The sequence below is a fragment of the Sapajus apella genome, unplaced genomic scaffold (assembly GCF_009761245.1).
Source record: "Sapajus apella isolate SASKATOON/1434 unplaced genomic scaffold, GSC_monkey_1.0 scaffold13, whole genome shotgun sequence".
In the NCBI taxonomy this organism is placed as follows: domain Eukaryota; kingdom Metazoa; phylum Chordata; class Mammalia; order Primates; family Cebidae; genus Sapajus; species Sapajus apella.
Window position 1 is genome coordinate 4898061 of NW_022436953.1, and position 23779 is coordinate 4921839.

The 23779-nt window shown below is 39.2% G+C and overlaps 1 protein-coding gene and 1 non-coding gene across 8 annotated transcripts in view; one reads left to right on the plus strand and one right to left on the minus strand.

Moving 5' to 3' along the window:
• The window catches only part of BTRC (beta-transducin repeat containing E3 ubiquitin protein ligase), a 193104-nt gene that overhangs the window by 2092 nt on the left and 167233 nt on the right, over nucleotides 1-23779 (plus strand). The window lies entirely within an intron of this gene.
• Nucleotides 10803-10904, minus strand: LOC116554257. Its single transcript, XR_004270139.1, has one exon. It is a non-coding gene; the product is annotated as a small nucleolar RNA U13 (small nucleolar RNA).

Here is a 23779-nt window from a genome sequence, read left to right on the forward strand (position 1 = left end):
TTTTTTGAGACCTAGCCTTGATCTGTCACCCAGGCTGGAGTCCTGTGGCATGATCTCGGCTCGCTGCAACCTCTGCTTCCTGGGTTCAAGAGATTCTTCTGCCTCAGCCTCCCTAGTAGCTGAGACTACAGGTGCGGACGACCATGCCCAACTAATTTTTGTGTTTTTAGTGGAGACGGGGTTTCACCATGTTGATCAGGATGGTCTCAATCCTCGTGGCCTGCCCGCCTTGGCCTCCCAAAGTGTTGGGACTACAGGCGTGAGTCATTACGCCCAGATGAGGGTTGACTCTTAATCCTAATCCTGACACTTGCATCAGATTTATTGAATAATGTAATTTACAACTCATAAAGAGACATTGTGAGATCATCCTTTTTACTCTCAGTTAGACTTCAGCCTAGGAACATTCTCAGCTGCTTAATCTCTGCTTTGTACCACAGAGTTATGTTTTGATAATGGCCTCCTAGTTGAGTTAAGGTGGACTTGGAGATGACCATGTAATAGTTGCAGTTTTTAGGGCACCACACATTATTAAATCTTGAATCAGTTTCCATAGGGAGAAGCCAATTTTTCTTTAATTTTAGTGCTTGTGTTATTGACCTTTCCTGCTGTTTTGGCTGCTGTTTTACAAAAGGTCAACTAGAAGAGGCTCACCAGAATGACACCTTAATAAAAAAGAGAATGAAGAGTTTGAGATTGGGTACTCTCTTTCAGTGCAGTAACAGTCTTACAAATCTAAGTAAGTCACAACTTCCTTTGGTGCCATTTACCCTGCTATAGCATGTCTGTTTATTCAGAGTCAATTTTAAGAAAGGAAGATGGTTGGGCACAGTAGCTTACGCCTGTAATCCCAGTATGTTGGGAGGCCGGGGTGGGTGGATCACCTGAGATCAGGAGTTTGATACCAGCCTGGCCAACATGGCAAAACCCCGTCTCTACTAAAAATACAGAAATTAGCAGGGTGTGGTGGCAGGCACCTGTAATTCCAGCTACTTGGAAGGCTGAGGCAGGGGAATTGCTTGAATCTGGGAGGCACAGGTTGCAGTGATTCAAGATCGCCCCATTACACTCTTGCCTGGGGGACGAGCAAACCTCCACCTCAAAAAAAAAAAAAAAAAAAGGAAGGAAGATACTTGAGCTAGCATCAAATTATTAATACACAGTACACATGGAATAACTATTCTTTTAATCAAACTGACATTTTTGTTAGTATTTGGCTTTGTTCTGGTCTTAACCTTTCCCTCAATTGTGAATTGCTAATGACAACTTTTATACAGATGCCATAATTTCCATAGTTTAAAAAAATGTAAAATTGGTTTAAAATGCCATAATGAAATGGATACTCTCACAGATTTGCTCATTGCTATTAACGTGCTTTGATAAGGAATTTTACAATAAAATCCTATTAATGAGACTGATGATTCAGAGATAGCCATAAATCACACATGATTGAGACTTAAAGCTTATTGTTTTACTTGTAAAAAAAAATAGTTTAAGCAGAATGTTTAGCTTTTAAAAGCAAATAAATGATATTGAAAGCAACCGTTTACATTAAATAACTTATGTGCTAATGTCTCTCATTTAACTTTAGCAGGTCCTCAAGGACCTTTCCTAATACTTCTTTGGTTAACAAAAGTATAAACGGAAACCTAGGAAGAGAAATGAAAATGATTTTGGGAATATAGGCCCCCAAATACACACACACACGCGCGCGCGCACACACACACACACACACACACACACACTCCCCAGGCTCACATGATCCTCCTGCTTCAGGCTCTCAAGTAGCTACAGGCACACACCACTATGCTGGCTAATTTTTTTTTCTTTTTGTGGAGATGAGGGTCTCCCTTTGTTGACAGGGGTAGTTTCGAACTCCTGGGCCCAAGGTCCTGCCTTGGCTTCCCAGTGTTGGGATTACAGGTGTGAGCCACCTCGCCCAGCCACATTTCTTTTTAAAAACAGGGTAAGTAAGTATATTCTTATCCAGCCAATCCCAGAATCGAGTAGGGTAGCTTGAAACTGGGATGAAATAATTTTAGAATGTATATAAGTTTTGTTTGTAGAGCTGGTAAGTGAAACAGTATAAAGGGTAAATATTTGCTGTTTAGCAAACCACGTCAAAACTTAGCATCTTGAAAAACCAATTAATTTTGCCCCTCAAGTCAGATGGTTTTTCTGCTTTACTTGGTGTTGGCTGAGGTGTGGGCATGGCTGCAATGTTCAAAGTGGCCACATTCACATGGCTAGCCGCTGGCTGAGAGTTCAGCTAGGGCTAAAGACCTTCAGTTCTCCTGTATATGGGCCTTTCTCTACCTGGCTGCTTGGATTGCCTTAAAGTATGGTGGCAAGGTTCTAAGGAACATTCCAGGAGACAGGAAGTAGAGACTGACAATCGTTTAAGTCCTAGATTTGGAAGTCCAAGAACGTCACTTTTGGTCACAGCCAGTCGAGGCGAGCCTACGGTCAGACCTGACCTCATGATCTGCCTACCTCTACCTCCCAAAGTGCTGAGATTACAGGTGGGAGTCACCACACCTGGCCTTGAGTTGGAATTTCTTTCTGAAGGCTTGCTCCTTTCTGCAGTTTGGCTTTCCTTTAAGGGAGTCTACTTTTGCGTTCCTGCTCCTAGGCTTGTGACCTGACCTGATGCTGTCAATTACAGGACAACACAGGTGGAAGAAATTTTTTGTGTTTTGTTAATACAGTCAGCCACGAATAGCTAACAGCTATTCTAGTTGGCCCTTCATATTCAGGGGTTCCACATCCACTGATTAAACTATTGATTGAAAATATTCAGAAAAAGAGACCACTGTAAAAAATAACATAACAGTAAAAATAGGAATTAACAATACAGTATAACAACTATTTACATAACATTTACATTGTGTTAAGTATTATAAGTAACCTAGAGATGATTTAAAGTACAAGGAAGATGTGTGTAGTTTATATGTGCCATTTTATATAAGGCACTATAAGAGACTTTTAAGTATGTGTGGATTTTGGTATCCTGGGGAGAGGATCCTGGAACCAGCTCCCTGCAGATACAGAGGTTTGACTGTGTTTATTTAGCATTTGCTATTTGCTGTTCTAAATGTACTGTTCTAAGCTCTTTACATACATTATTTCATTTAATCCTCCCAGTAATCCTGTGAGATAGTACTATTATTATCTTCATTTTTCATGTAAGAAAAATTATTCCAGAGAGGTTAAGTAAGTTGCTCAAAATCATGTTAGCAGGTATCCTGAGATTAAATTCAGGCATTCTGACTTGAGACCCTTACTTCGGCATACTTCCTCTTTGAAGAGCAGGAAAACTGTGATATGATGGCATATTTTCTTATTTTCTGTTAGACACACTTTGGTAAATGCTAAAATAGAAGCACAAAGTGCTATAGAATTTAAGGGAGGGGGAGTTTTTTTTTTTTTTTTTTTTTTTCCAAGATGGAGTCTCACTCTGTTACCTAGGCTGGAGTTCAGTGGCGTGATTTCAGTTCATTGCAACCTCTGCCTCCCAGGTTCAAGTGGTTCTCCTGCCTCAGCCTCCCGAGTAGCTGGGACTACAGGCATGCGTCACCACGCCTAGCTAATTTTTGTATTTTTTTTTTTTTTTTTAAGTAGAGGTGGGGTTTCACCATATTGGCCAGACTGGTCTCTAACTCCTGACTTCAGGTGGTCCACCCACCTAACCCTCCCAAAGTACTGGGATTACAATTGTGAGCCACCGGACCCAACAGGAAGTTTGTTTTAACTGAAGAGCTCTTTAGCAGCTTCATAGAAGAAAGCTTCATATTAGATCTTGATGAACAGATAGATTTTGACAGACATCTCTCTGTAGGCATTCAAGTGGTGGCCAGAGTGGAAGAGTGACGGCCCAGGTTTACATATGGGTTTCCTGATTATTTAAATTACTGATGAAGTGCAGTAATACTTTACTGTTGTTACAGTATTATATCAGTTAGCTATTGGAGTTTAGAATCACAGAGTACCAGCAGCTTACAACGATAGGTACTTATTCTCATGAGATTGTGGGTTTTCTGGGTAGTGGATGATCTTAAGTCATCCACTGGGCTTACTCAAAGTCAAAAGCCCAGAGTAAAGTAGGGGAGGGAGTAACTTGCACAATGCTACAGTGACAGTAATCTACTTCAATGACCTAGTACAGTTGATTTAGAGAAGAATGGTAATATGCTTATTATGACAACTATTGTGCTTGCTTGCTTCTTTCTGCTCTCCATTGTTGGCACTATCCTGATGGCACTTTTTAATTTTGTTTGCTGAATAATACCTGTTGATTGGATACTCCTAGAATCACATTGTAGTACAGCATATTTCTTTTCTTCATGTTATGTAGAAAAAAAGCAAAAATAAATAATCAGAATCATGACAGTTCCACAGTGATGTCCTGAAAAGTTCAACAATATCACAGTGCTATTCTGTCTTTGGGAGTGATAAGCTTGATGTCACTGGAATGGCATTTGTAGCAGAATTTGAACTGTAACAGAGATTGTATCAAGGTCATATATAATCCAACAACTCCCTTGGTAGCAGTTTTAGAGCTTTTCCATCTCTTCACTGCACCTAAACCTAAGGTTGCAAAGATCTGGTGCTGATATATATATATATATATATATAGATGTCTGGAAAACTTTCATGCTTTCACTGAAAAGTCATAGAGACAGACATCCAGGAATTACAGCATGTGGATAACTGTTTTTGTAGCACAGATTCATAAATCCTTGTATGCAGGAAGTACTACACTAAACTATTAATGTGATTATTTGTGAGTTGTTGGATTATGGGTAATAGTTCAATATATTTAATGGTATTCTGAAAATATACTAGTAAATACACAGAAAAGCTAGAAAAGCATTACTCAGGTGATTTTTCTTTAATTCTTATTTATTTGTTTTTTTTGAGTTGGAGTTTTGTTCTTGTTGCGCAGGCTGGAGTGCAATAGCATGATTTTGGCTAACCACAACCTCCGCCTCACAGATTCAAGCGATTCTCCTGCCTCAGCCTCCCGAGTAGCTGGATTACAGTCATGTGCCACCAAACCTAGCTAATTTTATATTTTTAGTAGAGACAGGGTTTCTCCATGTTGGTCAGGCTGGTCTTAAATTCCCAAACTCAGGTGATCTACCTGCTTCGGCATCCCAAAGTGGTCAGATCAGAGGCATGAGCCACCGTGCCTGGCACTTTTAAAATTTTTTGTGACGGAGTCTCACTTACTCTGTCACCCAGGCTGGAGTGCAGTGGTGCAATCTTGGTTCACTGTAACCTCTACCTCCCAAGCGATTCTCCTTCCTCAGCTTCTTGAGTAGCTGGGACTACAGGTGTATACCACCACACTGGGCTAATTTTTGTATTTTTATTAGAGACTGGGTTTCACCATGTAAACCAGGCTGGTCTCAAACTTCTGACTTTAAATGATCCACCTGCCTTGGCCTCCCAAAGTGCTGGGATTACAGGTGTGAGCCACCATGCCTGGCCGCCTTTTCTTTAATTCTTTAATGTTTTCCACATTTTCTACAGTGAATATATATCATAATGGGAAAAAGTAGAATTTGGTATATTGAGTATATGGATTTATAAAACAAATACCCAAAATGATCATGGACTACATTGTAGCAAGTATACTGGCCAGTGGGTTGACAGTGGCTGCTTGAACAGACTCCTCACTCTGAGCTCCAGTTTTCTTAACCAGAAAATGGGCTCTTGTTAATATTACGTACTTAAAAAGGGCCTCTGTTTTTCCTTTCAGTTCATCTTAAATTCTAAATTGCCATGTATAAGTAAGGTGTTAATTGTCCATTTACACCATAAAACCCCTTTATGTATCCAAGATTTTCATAGGAAATTTAGGACTGCATGATCCTAAATTGTGCTGGAGTACCACATTTTCTGTTAAGTAGTACTTGACAGTAAAGTGTAGGAAGAAAAAATCTGGGTTGACAAAGTGAGGTCATGATAATGTGCCTGTAATGTAATTTGATAAAAAAAAAAAACGTGAGCCTGAGCTGATTGCAAAGCATTGTTACATGTAGAGGAAGACATTATGGGGGCAGAAGGGGGTGAAGATACAGAGTTGAATAAAACTTCTCTAGAGCTTCACAATCTAATGAGATAGGCATTTATAAATATCTCTTAAGGCACACTTTGTTAACTGCTAAAATAGTGGTGCAAAGTGCTGTAGAATTTAAGGGAGGAAACAGGAAAAAAAAGTAAATTGAGTTAAAGGAAGGAGAAATTAGTTTTAACTGGAGACATCTTTAGAAGCTTTATAGAAGAAAGTTTTGTAATGGGTCTTGAAGAATAGACAGATTTTGACAGAATTCTGTCTGAGGTGGGCAGTTCCAAGAAGAGGAAGTAGCTTGGGTAAAGGCCAGGAGATCAGAAGTTGGGCAAGTGCAGTGAATTATAGGTGGGTAGATAGGTATAATTTGAGTGAAAGGTGTACATAGCAGATAAGAAGGAAAATATAAATTGGAGGCCTGGGGAGTTTGGACTCAATCTAGTTTGGTTAGATCTTTCTTTTTTTTTTTTTTTGAGATGGACTCTCGCCCTTGCCAGGCTGGAGTGCAGTGGTGTGATCTCAGCTCACTGCACCCTCCACCTCGCAGGTTCAAGCGATTCTCCTTTCTTAGCCTCCAGAGTAGTTGGGACTGCAGGCCTGTGCCACCACGCCCAGCTAATTTTTGTATTTTTAGTAGAGATGGGGTTTCACCATGTTGTCCAGGATAGTCTCAATCTCTTGACCTCGTGATCCACCCACCTCGGCCTACCAAAGTGCTGTGATTACAGGCATGAGCCACCGTGCCCGGCCTAGCTCTGTATTTAAGAAGAGTATTCTAGTGTACTTTATGTATGTGTCAATATGAGCTTTTTTACTAAAGTAAAATATATGTACAAATAATTACATATTTTTAATATGTACAAATAATTATGTATAGCTCAGTGAGTTTTTACCTAGTGAAACACATCTGTGTAACCATTATCTAGATCAGGAATAGAACTTTGCCAGCACTCCGCAAGTTGCCTTCATGCCCCCTTTAGTTATTAACTCCCTGCTTCCAAGGAAAACCACTATCTTATACTATCTATAGATTAGTTTTACCGTTAATGGTATTTAAGCTCATCTAAATGGAATCATTCCAGAGTGTGTTCTTTAGTGTCTGGCATCTTTTGTCCCACGTTGTTTGTAAGATGAGTAAGATGATTCATTCAGGTTGTGGTGGGAGGTGTGGTATGTTTATTCTTGTTAATGTATTCTGCTGTGATTATTTAGTCATTCAGATTAGTCATTCTATTTTTGATGGACATTTGGATTATTTCTAGTTTTTGGCTACTTTAAATTGTGCTATTATAATCTTGTACATGTCTTTCCTTAAACATAGGTACATATTTCTGTTGGGTTTGTATTTAAGAATGGAATCCCTGGGTCATGGGGTATGAAAATGTTTAGCTTTATGCTGTGGATTGGATATAGCTTGTTCGGCCCTGCCAAGTCTCATGTTGAAATTTGATCTCCAGTGTTGGAGGTGGGGCCTGGTGGGAGGTGTTTGGATTATGCAGGTGGATTCCTCATGAAGGGCTTGGTACCAACCTGTTGGTAATGAGTGAGTTCTCACTCCATTAGTTCCTGCCAGAGCTGGTTGTTTTAAGAGTCTGGCACCTCCCTCCTCTCTCTTTTGGTTTTTCTCTTGCTATGTGATTTCTGCACATGCAGCTCCTCTTCTCCCTCCACCATGTGTAGAAGCCTCTTGAGACTTTCACCAGGAGCAGATGCTAGTACCATGCTTCTTGTACAGCCTGCAGAACTGTGAGCCATATAAACCTATTTTTATTATAAATTACCCAGCCTCAGGTATTCCATTATAGCAATGTAAATGGACTAGGACATTTTAGTAGATATTATTCAACTATTTTTCTTTCTTTTTAGAGACAGAGTCTTACTCTGTTGCCCAGGCCAGAGTGCAGTGGCATGATCATGGCTCACTGCAACCTTGAACTCCTGGGCTCAAGCTATCTTCCTATTTTAGTCTCCTGAGTAACTAGGACTACAGGCATGTGCCACGACACTCAGCTAATGTTTTTCATTTTATACTTTCTTTAGCAGTGTATGGGAGTCACGATTGTTGACATTCTTGCAGAGTCACTTAATATCGTCATTTGTGAGGCTGGGCATGCTGGCTCACACCTGTAATCCCAGCACTTTGGGAGACCAAGGCAGGCGGATTGCTTAAGGCCAGGAATTCGAATCCAGCTTGGCCAACGTGGTGAAACCTTGCTTCTACTAAAAGTACAAAAATTAGCTGGATGTGGTGGCGGGCGCCTGTAATCCTAGCTACTCAAGAGGTTGAGGCACAAGAATCGCTTGAACCTGGGAGGTGGAGGTTGCAGTGAGCTAAGATGGTGCCACTGCACTCCAGCCTGGGCGACAGAGCGAGACTCCATCTAAAAAAAAAAAAAATAGGCCCAGGTGCGGTGGCTTATGCCTATACTCCCAGCACTTTGAGAGGCCGAGGCAGGCAGATCACCTGAGGTCAGGAGTTTTAAGACCAGCCTGGCCAACATGGTGAAACCCCATCTCTACTAAAAATACAAAAAAAATTAGCCGGGCTTGGTGGCAGGTGCCTGTATTCCCAGCTACTCGGGAGGCTGAGGCAGGAGAATTTCTTGTACTTGGGAGGCAGAGGTTGCAGTGAGCCAAGACCATGCCATTGCACTCCAGCCTGGGCAACAAGAGCCATAGTCTGTCTCAATAATAATAATATCTTTTTTGTTGTAGCCATTCTAGTGGATGATGGTACTACCTCACTGTTTTAATTTGTGTTTCCTTAATGACTACTGTAAACAAGCACCTTTTTAGGTTTATTGGCTGTTTAGACATACTCTTGTGAAGTGTTTATTTAAGTCTTGGCCTTTTTTCCCTATTGGATTATCTTTTTTTTTTTTTTTAAGAGATACGATATACAATCAGGAGAATGGCATTAAAAAAAGAGGGGGGGGGGGTAAGATCTTGCTCTCTTCCCCAGGCTTTGGAGTACAGTGGTGTAATCATAGCTCACTGTAGGTTCCAATTCCTGGGCTCAAATATCCTCCCACCTTGGCCTCCCAAAGTGCTGAGACATGAGCCTCATTATTTTGATGCTTGAATTGCTCTCTGTTTGGCCAGTGGGGAGTGCATTCAAACTGCTTCCTCTGTTTTTTGATGTGTTACCATCATTTATTGAGCATGCATTTTCCTTTTATTTCTTTTTCTTTTTCTTTTTTTTTTTTTTTGAGACGGAGTCTCGCGCTGTTGCCCAGGCTGGAGTACAGTGGTGCGATCTCGGCTCACTGCAACCTCCGCCTCCCAGGTTCAGGGGATTCTCCCGCCTCAGCCTCCCAAGTAGCTGAGACTGCAGGCACACACCACCACACCTGGCTAATTTTTGTATTTTTAGTAGAGGCGGGATTTCATTGTGTTAGCCAGGATGGTCTCAATCTCCTGATCTTGTGATCTGCCCACCTCGGCCTCCCAAAGTGCTGGGATTACAGGCATGAGCCACCGCGCCCAGCCGAGCGTTTTCTTACTTACTGAAAGATATTCCAGGCTCTTCTTGTACTTTTTTTGCCCTAGCCCAGGAATTAGTGATTTCTCCAAGAAGCTCTTTTAGTAGTTCCTTTTAGTAGAGAATGACATGTAGAAGTCCAGATCTGGGTGTTAAGTATGCTTGGTATTGGGGTGTCACGGCTCCCAAGCCATCATACTGGATAGAGATAGGGAATATATATAAATGTAAACATGTGTACACACAGGTGCACATTGTACATTTATGTTACTTTATATTATGTATTATTTAAAACCATGAGTTCACACTGATATCCCCAATTCCAGTTTAATACCACAGGATTTGTTCAATAATTTCCGTAATTGTAACTCCCTTTTCTGACAGTGAGTAACTTGGTTCTCATTATCCTCAACATATTTTCTTAATCAATCAGTCCCCTTCTATGTGACCACTCTCTCGTGTTGCTGCTGTTCCCCACATCCACTATGTAGATGCCATCCTTACCTTACTTACTTAGGCTCCAAAACCCCATGTCAGATTGCTGGCCTATACCCTTGCATGAACACCCTTCTCTGATACCTTTCCTAGATTGCTTTCCTCATCTCATTTGGACTTGAGCAGGGCTGCTATGTTGCCTGCCATGTTTCTGTATTGACGTATCCCTTATCCTGTTTTTGTTTGTTGGTTGGTTGTTTTTGTTTGTTTGTTTGTTTTTGAGACAGGGTCTCACTCTTTTGCCCAGGCTGGAGTGCAGTGGCACAGTCACAGCGCACAGCAGCTTCGCTTAACGGGCTCAGATGATCTTCCTGCCCCAGCTTCCTGAGCATCTGGGACTATAGGTACTTCCCACCATGCCTGCCTAACTTTTTGTAGATAGAGACAGGGTTTCGCCATGTTGCCCTGGCTGGTCTCAAACTTCTGGACTCAGCTGATCCACTCACCTCGGCCTCCCAAAGTGCTGGGATTACAGGCGTGAGCCACTGCGCCTGACCAATGTTCTTCCTTTTTCAAGGACGAATAACATTTAATTTTATGTACCACGTTTTATTTGTCAGTGGACACTTGGCAAGCTTCTACCTTTTGACCTTTGTGAATAATGCTACTATTTGCATATGTTATAAATATCTCTTCAAGTCCGTGAGAAGTTTTATTTACCATTTGCATTTAACTCTGCAATCCATCTGGAATTAATTTTTGCATATGTTATGAGGTAGAGGTCAGCATTCTTTTTTTTTTTTTTCTCCATGTCAGACAGGTAATGTGCCTATGTAACAAGGTTTGAGGGGAGGCACACCTCACACATGAGGATGAAAACCCAACCATCATGTTTGCAAACTACAACAGGATCAGAATTCTTTATTCCTTTTCTTTCTATATGCAACTTATTCAGCATTATTTATTGAAAAGATTATTCTTTTTCTGTTGCATTGCAGGGTAACTTTCGTCATATAAGTGTCTATATATGTGTGTGGGCCTGCTTTTGGGATTCTCTCCGTTGCTCCTTTGGTCTGTTCTCGTACCAATACCACACTGTCTTAATTGCTATATTTTTATATAATAACAATTATTGATACCTGATAGTATATGCCTCTCAGCTTCTCCCTCCCACAAGATTGCATTGATTATCTTGGCGTTTTGCATTTTCATGCTGTTCATTAGAATTAGCTAGGCTGGGCATGGTGGCTCATGCCTGTAATCCCAGAACTTTGGAAGGCCGAGGTGGGTGGATCACCTGAGGTCAGGAGTTTAAGACCAGCCTGGCCAACATGGTGAAACCCCGTCTTTACTAAAAATACAAAAATTAACCGGCCTTGGTGGTGGACACCTGAAATCCACCACCTGAGAGGATTTCAGGTGAGGCAGGAGAATTGCTTGAACCTGGGAGGCAGAGGTTGCAGTGTGTGGAGTTTGTGCCACTGCACTCCAGTCTGGGCAACAGAGCAAGACTCTGTCTCAAAAAAAAAAAAAAAAAAAAGAGCTAGTCAGTTTCCACATACTTCTATGATTTTTATTGGAATTGCATTGAATCTATATGTAAGTTTTGGGAGAGCTGAGATCTTAACCCTATTGAGTTTCATAGTCCATGAAAATGATGTATCTTTTCATTTATTTAGGTCTTGAATTTCTCTGTATAGAGGTCTTTATATATCTTTTGTTAAATTATTCCTAGGAATTAGATGTTTTTAGGTGTTATTTTAAAAATTTAATCCTCTTTGTTGCTGATAGTGCAGAGGTTTTAAATCTGAGGTCTGTGGCCCCTGTACAAGCTATAAACACTTTTTATACTTTTTCCTGAAAGATCTGTAATTTACATTTGAATCTGATTTCCACTAAGGGCAATAACAAAAAGATTAAAGAGCACTTTAGTGCTTTAACTTAGAGTAGATTGGACTAGGGAGGGGGAACAGAGAGAGGCAGGGAGACCATTTAAAGTATGTAATAATTTAGGCAAGAGACTGGGCTTGAGCTAGGGTAGTAGGTATGGAAAAGGAGGAACGACATTCAGGGGTATTCTGGAGACAGAATGAGTAAGGTTGCTGAGAGTAGGGTAGAACAAATGAAGAAAAAGGGCAAAATAGAGCTGGCATCAGTCATGTTCAAGGCATTTAGAGGGTTACCAAAGCAGTAGGTAGATAAGGGAAAATGAGTATTTGGTGGGTGAAGATAGTGGGATAGTCCCTAATTATAATAAGGAGACTTTAAATTTAAAATATATTCGCATAAATAAAGATGGGCAAAGTGATAGAATATATGAGATTTGGAAGGTGGAAAGCTGAATGATGGTTAGATGGGGATTTATTATATATTATTCTGTACTTTTTTGTATATTTAAAAGTATCCATAATAAGTTAAGAAAAGTTTATCTGCATAAAAAGTAGGCTGAACTGGAGTTCTCTGGACTAGCTGTACTCAGATTCTTACCTGAGAGAAATATCAGGATTTGGGTTTGAGTAATTTTATAACCACTGTCTATTACGGACACAGTTTTATCAAAATCTGACAGATAAGGAGGCACAAAGCTATAGAGGCCAGGTGCTACGGGGTGGCTAGGAGTTGAAAAGAGATTGAGCTAGGCAAATGGAACATGGTATCTGTTGGCAATTGAACCAGGTGTATGGACTTAGGGGAATTTAGCAAGAGAAGGTGATATGGTTTGGCTCTGTATGCACCCAAATCTCATGTCTAATTGTAATCCCCAGTGTTGGATGTGGGGCCTGGTGGGAGGTGTTTGGATCTTGGGGGTGGATTTCCGCCTTTGGTGCTGTTCTTGTGTGACAGAGTTCTCACAAGATCTGGTTGTTTAAAAGTGTGTGGCACCTTCTCTGCCCCCCTCTCTTTTTCCTGCTTCGGCCATGTAAGATGTACCTCCTTCCCCTGTGCCTTCTGCCGTGATTTTAAATTTCCTGAGGCCTTCCCAGAAGCAGAAACAACCAGAAGCAGAATCCACTTGCTTCTTGTGCAGCCTGCAGAACTGTGAGCCAATTAAACCTCTTTTCTTGTAAATTACCTGGTCTCAGGCATTTCTTTATAGCAGTGCAAAAATGGACTCATACACTAGGGTATACTTTCAGCTGGAGAATAATGACAGGGAGTCTGGGGCAGATATTCTGGGGAGATCAACAGGCAGAAAGCATCAGTGAATACTAGAAACAGGTGGCAAAGCATTGCTTCAAGCTTGAACTCAAAAGTGGAACTGGGAAACCAAGCAAGTAACTAAATAATTGATTCATTCAGTTCATTCGTTCATTCAGCCTGTACTAATTAGTGCCTATTGCAATGGTTCTACACTTTACTCTGTATAAGAATTATTTGGAATGCATGTTAAAATGTAGTACAGATTCTTATTTTTTCCTCCTCTTCCTGTTTACTTGGTACACCTAAAAAATTGGCATGCTTAACAAGCATATCAGATGTTTCTGATGCTGGTGTTTCTCCGGATAATGCTTTGACAAAACATCTAGTTCACTGTGTGCTGGCCAGTGTATCAACACAGGGGAAGTGTGGGAAATGATGTGGCTAGAACCAGAGTGAAAGGTGAGCCCTTGTACTTGGGGAAGGAGCTGCATTAACTGGAATCAAAAGTGATGACAGGCCAGGCATGGTGGCTCATGCCTGTAATCCCAGCACTTTGGGAGGCTGAGGCGGGTTGATCATCTGAGGTCAGGAGTTCAAGACCAGCTTGGCCAACATGGTGAAACCCCGTCTCTACTAAAAATGCAAAATTTAGCTGTGTGTGATGGCCCACGCCCGGTAGCCTCAGCTACTTGGGAGGCTGAGGCCAGAAAATTGCTTGAAACCATGAGACAGAGGTTTCAGTGAGCTGAGATTGTGCTACTGCACTTCAGCCTGTGCAACAGAGCAAGACTCCATCTCAACAACAAGTGATGGCAGAATGAGACAAATATGGCTGAGGCTTCAACTCTCTGAATTCCAACTGGTTGGTGATAAGTTGGTTTCAGAAAATTTACTTCTGTAGGCTGTTTGCAGCTAGAGAAATGGTGAACTATGCGAGTAGGAAAATAAGCAAGATATGACACTTAGAAGAGGTATACCTAGTGAAGGACAATAGCCACTCAGGTACTACATTAAAATCACATCACAATAAAACTGGTAGTGCTTCCTAGTACTATGAACAGTACTATGAACTATGTGTATCATCTTCGTTTATTTTAAAGATGCTGTGACTGGTTCCTCAGCTCATAATCACCATCAGCCACGGTATCTTTACATAGATAGAGGAAGGAGATGTAATTCAGTACAATTAAATATGGTAAATGTAAAGGTGCTTCATAGGTCATACGTGTAAGGTGGTGGTGCTTTTACAACAACATTCTAACATAAACTAATTCATGCAGACTCCCAAAGTTTATTGAATAGGCATTCAATTCTCATTCCATTTTACTTTTTTTTGTTGTTGTTGAGACCAAGTCTCCTTCTACTGCCCAGGCTGGAATGTGGTGGTGCAATCTCAGCTCACTGCAACCTCTGCCTCCTGGGTTTAAGTGATTCTCCTGCCTCAGCCTGCTGAGTAGCTAGGACTACAGGCATGCACCACCATGCCCAGCTAGTTGTTTTTTGGATTTTTAGCAGAGACATGGTTTCACCATATTGGCCAGGCTGGTCTCGAACTCCTGACCTTGCGATCCGCCCACCTTGGTCTCCCAAAGTGTTGGGATTACAGGTGTGAGGCACCACAGCAGGCCTCATTTTACTCTTTATATATTCATTCATGCCTGCTATTTGCAAATTTTTGATTCCAGTTTTTTTTTTTTTAATGAATGTACAGTAAAATGGACTTTTCTTAGTGTATACAGTTTTAGGAATTCTAATATGTGTAGATTCATGTAAACCACAATCAGGATAAGAGCAATTCTATTACTCCCTCACAAAAAACTTTTATACTGTTTCTCCTCCTCTGACCCCCACTTTCTCACGTCACGTTTTTGAGAATATCAAATAAATGGAACTGTGCAATATGAAACCTTTTGCTACTGACCTCTTCCATTCAGCATAATACCTTTGAGCTAGATTAATCCATTTTGTTGCATGTATCAGGTGTTTGTGTCTTACTATTGTTGAGTAGTATTTCATTGTGTAGTATACCAGACTTTGTTTATTCACTGCTGAAGGACATTTGGTTTGTTTTTGGTTTTGGTGATTATAAATAAAGCTACTATAAGTAAACACTTGTGTATAGATTTTGTGTGAACATTTTCATTTCTTTAAGGTAAATATCCAGAGGAGAATTGCATGATAAATGTACATTTAACCTTATTAGAAGTTGCTAAACTGTTTTCCAGAGTGATTGTACCAGTTTGCATTCCCACAAGCAATATGTGAAAGTTCTAGTTGATCTGCGTCTGTGTCAGCATTTGGGATTGTCAGTATTCTTAATTTTAGCCATTTTTATAGGTGTATAGTGATACCCTACTGTGGTTTTAATTTGCATTTCCCTAATGCATTCCTTGGTTCTTGATGCCTTTATCAATGGAGGGTCCAAAACGAAAGATAATACATGGTCATCAGAAAAAATATTTGTTGTGCCTATCTTTAACATTCTGTGAAAGACTTCATGAATATTTTTAGAAAGGAGTTGTACTGTTGAATATTCATGGTTTTTCAATGAAATTTGAGGTACTCTGAAACCTTGCAGAGCTTTAGGTAAGTGTGACATATGACAGTTTGAATAAGAGAGTGACATCAGAGCATTTTTTTTTTTTTTCTGGTGGCCTTTGGTGTTGTGTAGAACACTTGCGGCCTTTAATAAACTGAGGAGAGGCTGGGCACGGTGGCTCACGCCTGTAATCCCAGCACTTTGGGAGGTCGAGGCAGGTGGATCACCTGAGATCAGGAGTTTGAGACCAGCCTGGCCAACATGGAGAAACCCTCTACTAAAAATACAAAAATTAGCTGGCATGGTGTCCGGCACCTGTAATCCCAGCTACTCAGGAGGCCGAGGCAGGGAGAATCGCTTGACCCCAATGGCAGAAGTTGCAGTGAGCCAGGATCGTGCCACTGCACTCCAGCCTGGGCTACAAAGTGAGACTCCATCTCAAAAATAAATAAGTGACAAACAAACTGAGGAGATAGGATGACCAGATTTTTTTATATGCATATATATATATATTTTTTTTAAGTAAAGGAGAAATAAGTGAGAAACACTCACGGACACTGTGATCAAGATCATGAACAAGATCATGATCTACATTTACTGATATCGTTTTCCCGGTAGCATAGATCAATGGTATGATTTTAGTAACTCTTATTCACGGAAATAATTTAGATGAAGGCAAGGAAGGCTTTCTCTTGAGTAATACATTAATTTGGTCCCATCTATCCCTTCTCCCTTTGTAAATCATCCTAAAGCAACAATCTATAAGAAGCAAACTAAATGATTGCTAATTAAATGTTTAGTGTTTTTTTAAGTTGGTTATTAGCTTGAGGTTAAATTTGTTTAATGAGTGAATATGGAAGAATTATGTTTTTCACATTTGGAATGCATACTTGCTGATCATTGGTATGTTACTCCCATTTTATGAAGCTGGAACGTAATTTCCTTCTTTTTAATGATTGTGAGTTTTACAGTTATTGAATCTTTGTTTTGGTGGTGTTAGTCATGTCAGTACTTTATTTGCTACCAAGTTCTCAGTTAGGAAATAGCCTCCCAATTATGATTTTTTTTTTTTTTTTTTTTTTTTTTTTTTTTTGAGACAGAGTCTCACCCTGTTGCCCAGGCTGGAGTGCGGTGGTATGATCTTGGCTCAATTGCAATCTCTGCCTCCTGGGTTCAAGTGATTCTCCTGCCTCAGCCTCCTGAGTAGCTGGGATTACAGGTGTATGCCACTATGCCCGGCTAATTTTTGTATCTTTAGTACAGGGTTTCATCATATTGGCCAGGCTGGTCTCAAACTCCTACCTTATGACCTGCCCACCTCGGCCTCCCAAAGTGCTGGGATTACGGGTGTGAGTCAGAGCCACTGCACCTGGCCAATTTTTCTTTTTTTTTTTTTGAAAAGGAGTCTTGCTTTGTCACCCAGGTGGAGTGCAGTGGCATGATCACGGCACACTGCAACCTCCACCTTCTAGGTTCAAGTGGTTCTCCTGCCTCAGCCTCCCAAGAAGCTGAGACTACAGGAATGTACCACCAAGCTCGGCTAATTTTTGTATTTTTAGTAGAGATGGGATTTCACCATGTTGGCCGGGCTGGTCTCAAATTCCTGACCTCAAGTGATCCACCCACCTTCGCCTCCCAAAGTGCTAGGATTACAGGCATGAGCCACCTTGCCCAGCCTCGATTATAACTTGTTTCCATAGGAAAACATCCGCTTTGAAGTAGTATTCAGTAATATATTGAAATGACAAATGGACTGTCAAGCAGTGATTCATGTTTAGTGTTCAGTGTAATTTAGAAAAGGTGACTTAAGTAGAAGAACATTGATGTATCTGTTTTTAAATTGCACCTAATTATAATGACAACTTATAAGATCTATTTCCTCCTCTCTTGGAATGTTGACTAACTATAAATTTCACATGATTTAAAAACAAATAATTTAAAAGGTGGTTAAATGAATTAATTGTAAAGAATCTTGCTTTATCAAATTTTACCTGTAATATACCAGCATGTATGGCATCTTGAAAAATCAGAAAGGATTGCTTCTACTTACATCAGAGTTTGAAAGTAGAAATTCTTTTTATGTAGGTATGTGCCACCTTTGATTATATGGTGCCACCTTACCTGACACATACCCACCTCATCAATAAACTACATAGAATCCTTAGGTTTATATGTGGTCATGTTACAAAGGTTTTCTTTAAATACTCTTAATGTATTTCACCAATGTCTTGTGGAAAAATATAATCTTTTGAAAGCATTCATGTTAAAAAGAATTAGACGTGATTTGTCTCATTAGGACCTGTTCTCTTTCAATTTGTCTTTAAAATGTAGGTACGGTATATAAGAATTCATAGTAAGGGATCAACTGAGACTTTGATTTAAATGTGTTATAAATTATAGTACGGGAGCCAGCATAATATACTGCATATTTTTTTTTTCCTAAGAAGCTTCTGTAAATGGTTCTGTTAAGTGTGGGAATGTTCTGATGATTATCTTTTTAATTAAAATGAGAAATCTTTGTTTAAAGTGGTACTCGTTTTTTTTACGGCCTGTTACAGTCTCTGTAACAATCATTTCTTAAGTCTGAACGTTTTATTTCCAGGAATCCATTTATATAAAACTATGTTTAGACTTAATTAAGGAACGATTCTTACAAAGCTTGTAAATAGCCAAGAAAAAAGGGACCGAAAATAAAACTGACATTCACATTTAACAAAATGATTGTTACAAGGTATGTAATAAGCTATAAAAATACAATAAAGCCCTTTTTATAAGAGTTCATATTTTTTGATCCTTGTTTTCAAAGGTATTTAAGAAAAATATCAAAGCTCTGCAAAGTGACATCTGTTTGCTGAATGGACTAGTTACAACTTCTTTTGTTTATAACTGAAAATACGGGAGCTCTACCTGTTTTGTTAGTGTGTCTTCTTTAAAATACCTTGTAATCAGTTTATATTGGTAGGTAAATTTTACATTGTACTGTAGTGAAAACAAGACCTGGTTTTCTGGTTCTGCTTTCTAGATGTCATGAGATGTTGGGCATGTTGCTTAACCTCTTTGAGTCTCACTTTGCTCATATAGAAAGCAAAGATAATAATGCCTACTTTTGTATCTCAAAGAGCTGTTATGAGGAGTAAATGAAATTATTATAAAAAGAACAAATAATTTTTGAAATTGTAAAAGACTGTAAGCATCCAGATCATGTGTCTCTTAAAGATGAATTCCATTTAACAAGCTCTTTTAATTAGCAAACTTCCTTCTCTTGTTTATGCACTCTGTCATGTACGTATGTATGAAATGGTGCTATTAGTTTTCCATTTCCTTGTCCACTAAGTGATTGAAACAATATTGGCATAGTGGAAATTACACAGGAATTGGAGTCAGAAGACCTGGTTTCAAGTCCTATCTTAATTACTGTCATGCATGGCTTAATAACACATGATACATTATGAGAAATATATTATTAGGTGATTACGTTGGTTGCTGTGTGACCCTCATAGACTGTACTTAGACAAACCTAGATGGTATACCTTACTATACACCTATGCCATGTGATATAACCTGTTGCTTGTAGGCTGCAAACCTGTACAGTTTGTTACTGTACTTTGAATCCTGTAAGCCATTGTAACACAATGGTAAGTGTTTGTCTCTAAACATATCCAGACATACAAAGGGTACGATAAAAATACACTGTTACAATTTTATGGGACCACTGTTGTGTATCTGACCATATTTGACTGAAATGTCATTAGGGGGCTCATGGCTGAATTTTTGCTTATTCTCTTACCTTATTCTTGGGTGGTGATAATAATAATAAAAATAACAATAATAATGCAGCCAACACTTGTAGCTCAGTGTATACCATGCAGGATTCTAGACACTACGTATATTAACTCACTTGATCCTCTCATTTTATTGGTTATGTTTTATATTATCATCCTGATTTACAAAGGTGGAAACTAAGGCACAGAGAGGTTAACTTATTTTTTCAAAATCAGTTTATAAATGGCACAGCTGGTATTCCAGCCCAGACATTCTAGCTCCAGAGTGAGTGTGCTTAATCATTGTGCTATCTTAACACTGTTCCTCAATTTCTTCTTCTCTGAAATGAGAATAACAATAACTGTTCTATCTACTGGGTTGAAGATCCAGTAAGCAAATACACATAAAAGCACTTTGACATCACAATGTACCATAAATATAAGTTATATGCCAACTTTAGAATTAACATGCACCTTAGAGTAGGTATTTTATAGTTTTTTTTGGTGAGTGAGAGATGTTATCTTTTGACTTATTTTTGAGAAATACAATTTTGAGGAGAGCTGTGGATGGTGTCATTCTTTTTTCAAATCTTCAGAAAAATTACGAGAAACACACGATGATAACTCATGTACCCATCACCTGGATCATCTAATTGTTAACATTTTGCCACATTTGACTTTTCCTAATATATAGCTTTACTTTCTTTCTAAATTATTTGAGAGTTGCATACATGGTATTTCACCTTTACTTCTGCATGTATTTTCTAAGAACAAGAGCATCCTCATTCCTAACCTCAATACAAGAGTCCACTCAGGAAATTTAACATTGATAACCTTTTATTCTTTAATATACAGTTCATATTCAAAACCTCCAGTTGTCTTAAGAATGTCTTTTTTTATTTTTTTGAGACGCAGTCTTGCTCTGTTGTCCAGGCTGGAGTGCAGTGGCACGATCTTGGCTCACTACAACCTTTACCTCCTGGGTTCAAGTGATTCTCCTGCCTTAGCTTCCTGAATAGCTGGGATTACAGGCATCTGCCACCACACCCAGCTAATTTTTGTATTTTTAGTAGAGACAGGATTTCACCATGCTGGTCAGGCTGGTCTCGAACTCCTGACCTCAGGCAATCTGCCTACCTTGGCCTCCCAAACTGTTAGAATTACAGGTGTGAGCACATTTCTTAAAAAAAAAAAAAAAAAAAAAAAAAAAAATCCAGGACCCAATCACATGTTATATATAATATCTCTTTAGTTTCCTTTAATTTATAGTAGTCCCTAATGGTTTTTATTCATGAAATTGACGTTTTTGAAGAGTGTGAGGTAGTTTTACAGAATGTCCCTCATTTGGATTTGTCTGATTGTTTTTCCATGATTAGATCAGGGTAAAACATTTGGCAGGAGTATAATACATGCTGTTTTTTTTTTTTTTTTTTCTTAGTATACTACATCAGAAGGCATATAATGTCAGTTTGTTCCATTATTAGGTTGTTTGATTATTAAGGTTGTATTCACTAGATTTATCTGTTATAAAGGTATATTTGTAAGTATTCAGAGGCCTAAACTTGGAGACTATGTAAATATCTTATTTCACAACATTGTTTCACCTAAGAGCTTTACCATCCATTGGTGATTCTTCTGTGGTGGTTGTAAACTTATTTATTTTTAGGTAGTTCTAATAATTTTTTTCTTTCTCAATTTTGAAATGGTGGCACTTTACCATTTTGGAAGGACATTGGATGGGCTTTGTCATCTTTATTTTGTTTTTGAACTTAGACCAATTAAAGTGTACTTTTTACATTGTAAAAAGATAAAGATAACTTTTATCTTTAGTGGAAAACACTACCAAAGCTGCTTAGAGAATTGGGTTACATTTTTAAGGGCTTTTTTATAACAAAAGGTACATCAGAATTGCCTAGAGGGCTTGTTGGGGCTTCCCTGGAGTTTTTCTTTCTTTTCTTTTCTTTTTTTTTTTTTTTTTTTTTTTTGAGACAAGGTCTCGCTCTTTCTCCCAGGTTGGAGTACGATGGTGCTATCACAGCCCACAGCAGCCTAGACCTCCCAGGCTCAAACCATCCTCCCACCTTAGCCAGGATCCTTAGTAGCTGGGACTACAGGTGAGCACCACTACCACACCTGGCTAGTTTTTGTATTTTTTGTGGAGATGGGGTTTCACCCAGGCTAAGTTTTCTGTACTTTAGACCTGGGTTGGGGCCTGAGAAGTTGCATTTCCAACTAGTTTCCAGGCGATGCTGCTGGTCTGGGACTACACTTTGAAAACTTCTGTGGCTTGTATAAATCTTCCTTTTTTGGGTCATTTTTCTTTCTATATTTTCTTTATTTTTATTTTTTGAGACAGACTGGAGTATAGTCATGTGATCATAGCTTATTGCAACTTTGAATGCTAGGCTCAGGAAACCCTCTTGCCTCAGCCTCCCCAAGTGCTGGGGTTATAGGCATAAGCCACTGTGCTGGCCTTGGGCCATTTTTCTACTTGTTTGCTTTTTTGAGTAGATATGAGAATAATATGGATACAGTGTAACAAAGTAAGTTGAAGTTTGTATTAGTGGATTTTAATAATTTTTGGGAAAATTTTGGCAATTGGCTAAATTATTTAATAGGATCTCATTAACCCAGCTAATTCAAAATTATCTGTGTTGTAATGAAATGGTTATAGGCTATTTTAGGTATCTATTTATTTATTTTGTAGAGATGGAGTCTTGGTTTGTTGCCCAGTCTGGACTCAAACTCTTGGGTGCAAAAGTAATTCTTTTGCCTTAGCCTCCCAAGTAGCTGCCGATACTACAGGCATGTATCACCATGTCCTGTCTAGGCTATTGTAAAACTTATTGTAGCATTTATATTTATTGAATTTTCTTTACTTCGCTCAATGAAGTAACCAAATTAGGTATCCATAATGTTCAGTTTGTGCTTTCAGTATTTAAGTAATCTCTGATATGCTTTAGCAACTTGGTTTTGTTAAGTCTGTGCAATTAGTAAAGCAAGTGGCAAATTGGTTTCGTCATAGAGATTATTTTCACTTTTACAGAAGTTGGCCATCAGCCCTCCTTCCTTGATTCCCCTATTAGGAATACTATAAACATCAGAGAGAAGAGGATGACCTTAATATTTGCTTCCCAGGCTAAATCACAGCCTTGAAGCAGCTATTTCTTTCTGAATAAAGAGTTTAATTTCACACCCTGATTAGTGCCAGCACATGCAGGTAGATATTTATATTATGTGGCCAAACTGATCTGCTTTTGCAAATTACTTGCCAGTCAGCAGAACTATAATTTCTTATGAGTAGTTTATGGTAAATTATAGTTCTAGTTAATAAGTTCTGTGTGTTTTTTTAAAGTATGTATTTATGAGGTAGGAGTAGGAATCAGTCACTAAATTTTGGCCAGACTAGCAGTTGACTAATAGCTTTTTTCAAAGGCTAAGATTTGGACTAACAGCCCAACTAATTAGCAGTAGGAAAGAGTGAGATCTTATTTTTCAGTTGATTTAAAAATATACACAGGACCTAGAAAGAGTGGGTTCTGATGGAAAATACCTAAGAAGAGATTATTTTTCTTATTGAGAAATAAAATTTACTGTAGTTAAAATTTGATACTTCAGAGAGGCTTAAAAAATAGGAAGATCAACTGAGAACAAGACATTGAAGGTTTTGAAATCATGGGGCACTGCTTAACTGAGTTTTTCATTGCTTACTTGAAACCATGGAGTTCTAAAAACTTTTAAGGTGAAACTGAGGCCAGGTTTGGTGGCTGTCACCTGTAATCCCAGCACTTTGGGAGGCTGAGGGGGTAGGATTGCTTGAGGCCAGGAGTTTGAGACCAGCCTGGTCAACCTAGCAAGACCATCATCTCTACTAACAGAACAAAACAAAACAAAATTAGCCAGGCATGGTGGTGCAGTGGGCTACTTGCTTTGAGGCTGCAGTGGGCTGTTTCTGCCACTGCTCACCAACATGGAACAGAGTGAGACCCTGTCTCTAAAAAAAGAGGAAAAAAAAAGTGAAACTGACTTTTACTGAACTTGGATGTTGGATAGAATAGATGAATTAGAAGGAAGCAAAATACTGTTTCCTTAATTGGAATATCATTTCCCTTCTTATCTAAAATGTCACTAAATTTGCATGGAGTCAGAGGATTTAAGAGTCGAGAGGGATCATCTAATTCAAGGCTTTTTTTTTTTTTTTTTTTCAAATGTAGTTTTTCTATTTTCTTTTTGTGTGTGCGTATTCTACTTGATAATGCAAGGCTTTTTAGCCTTTTTTTGGTTATGGACTTCTTTCCAGACACACACACACACACACACACACACACACACACACACACACACAC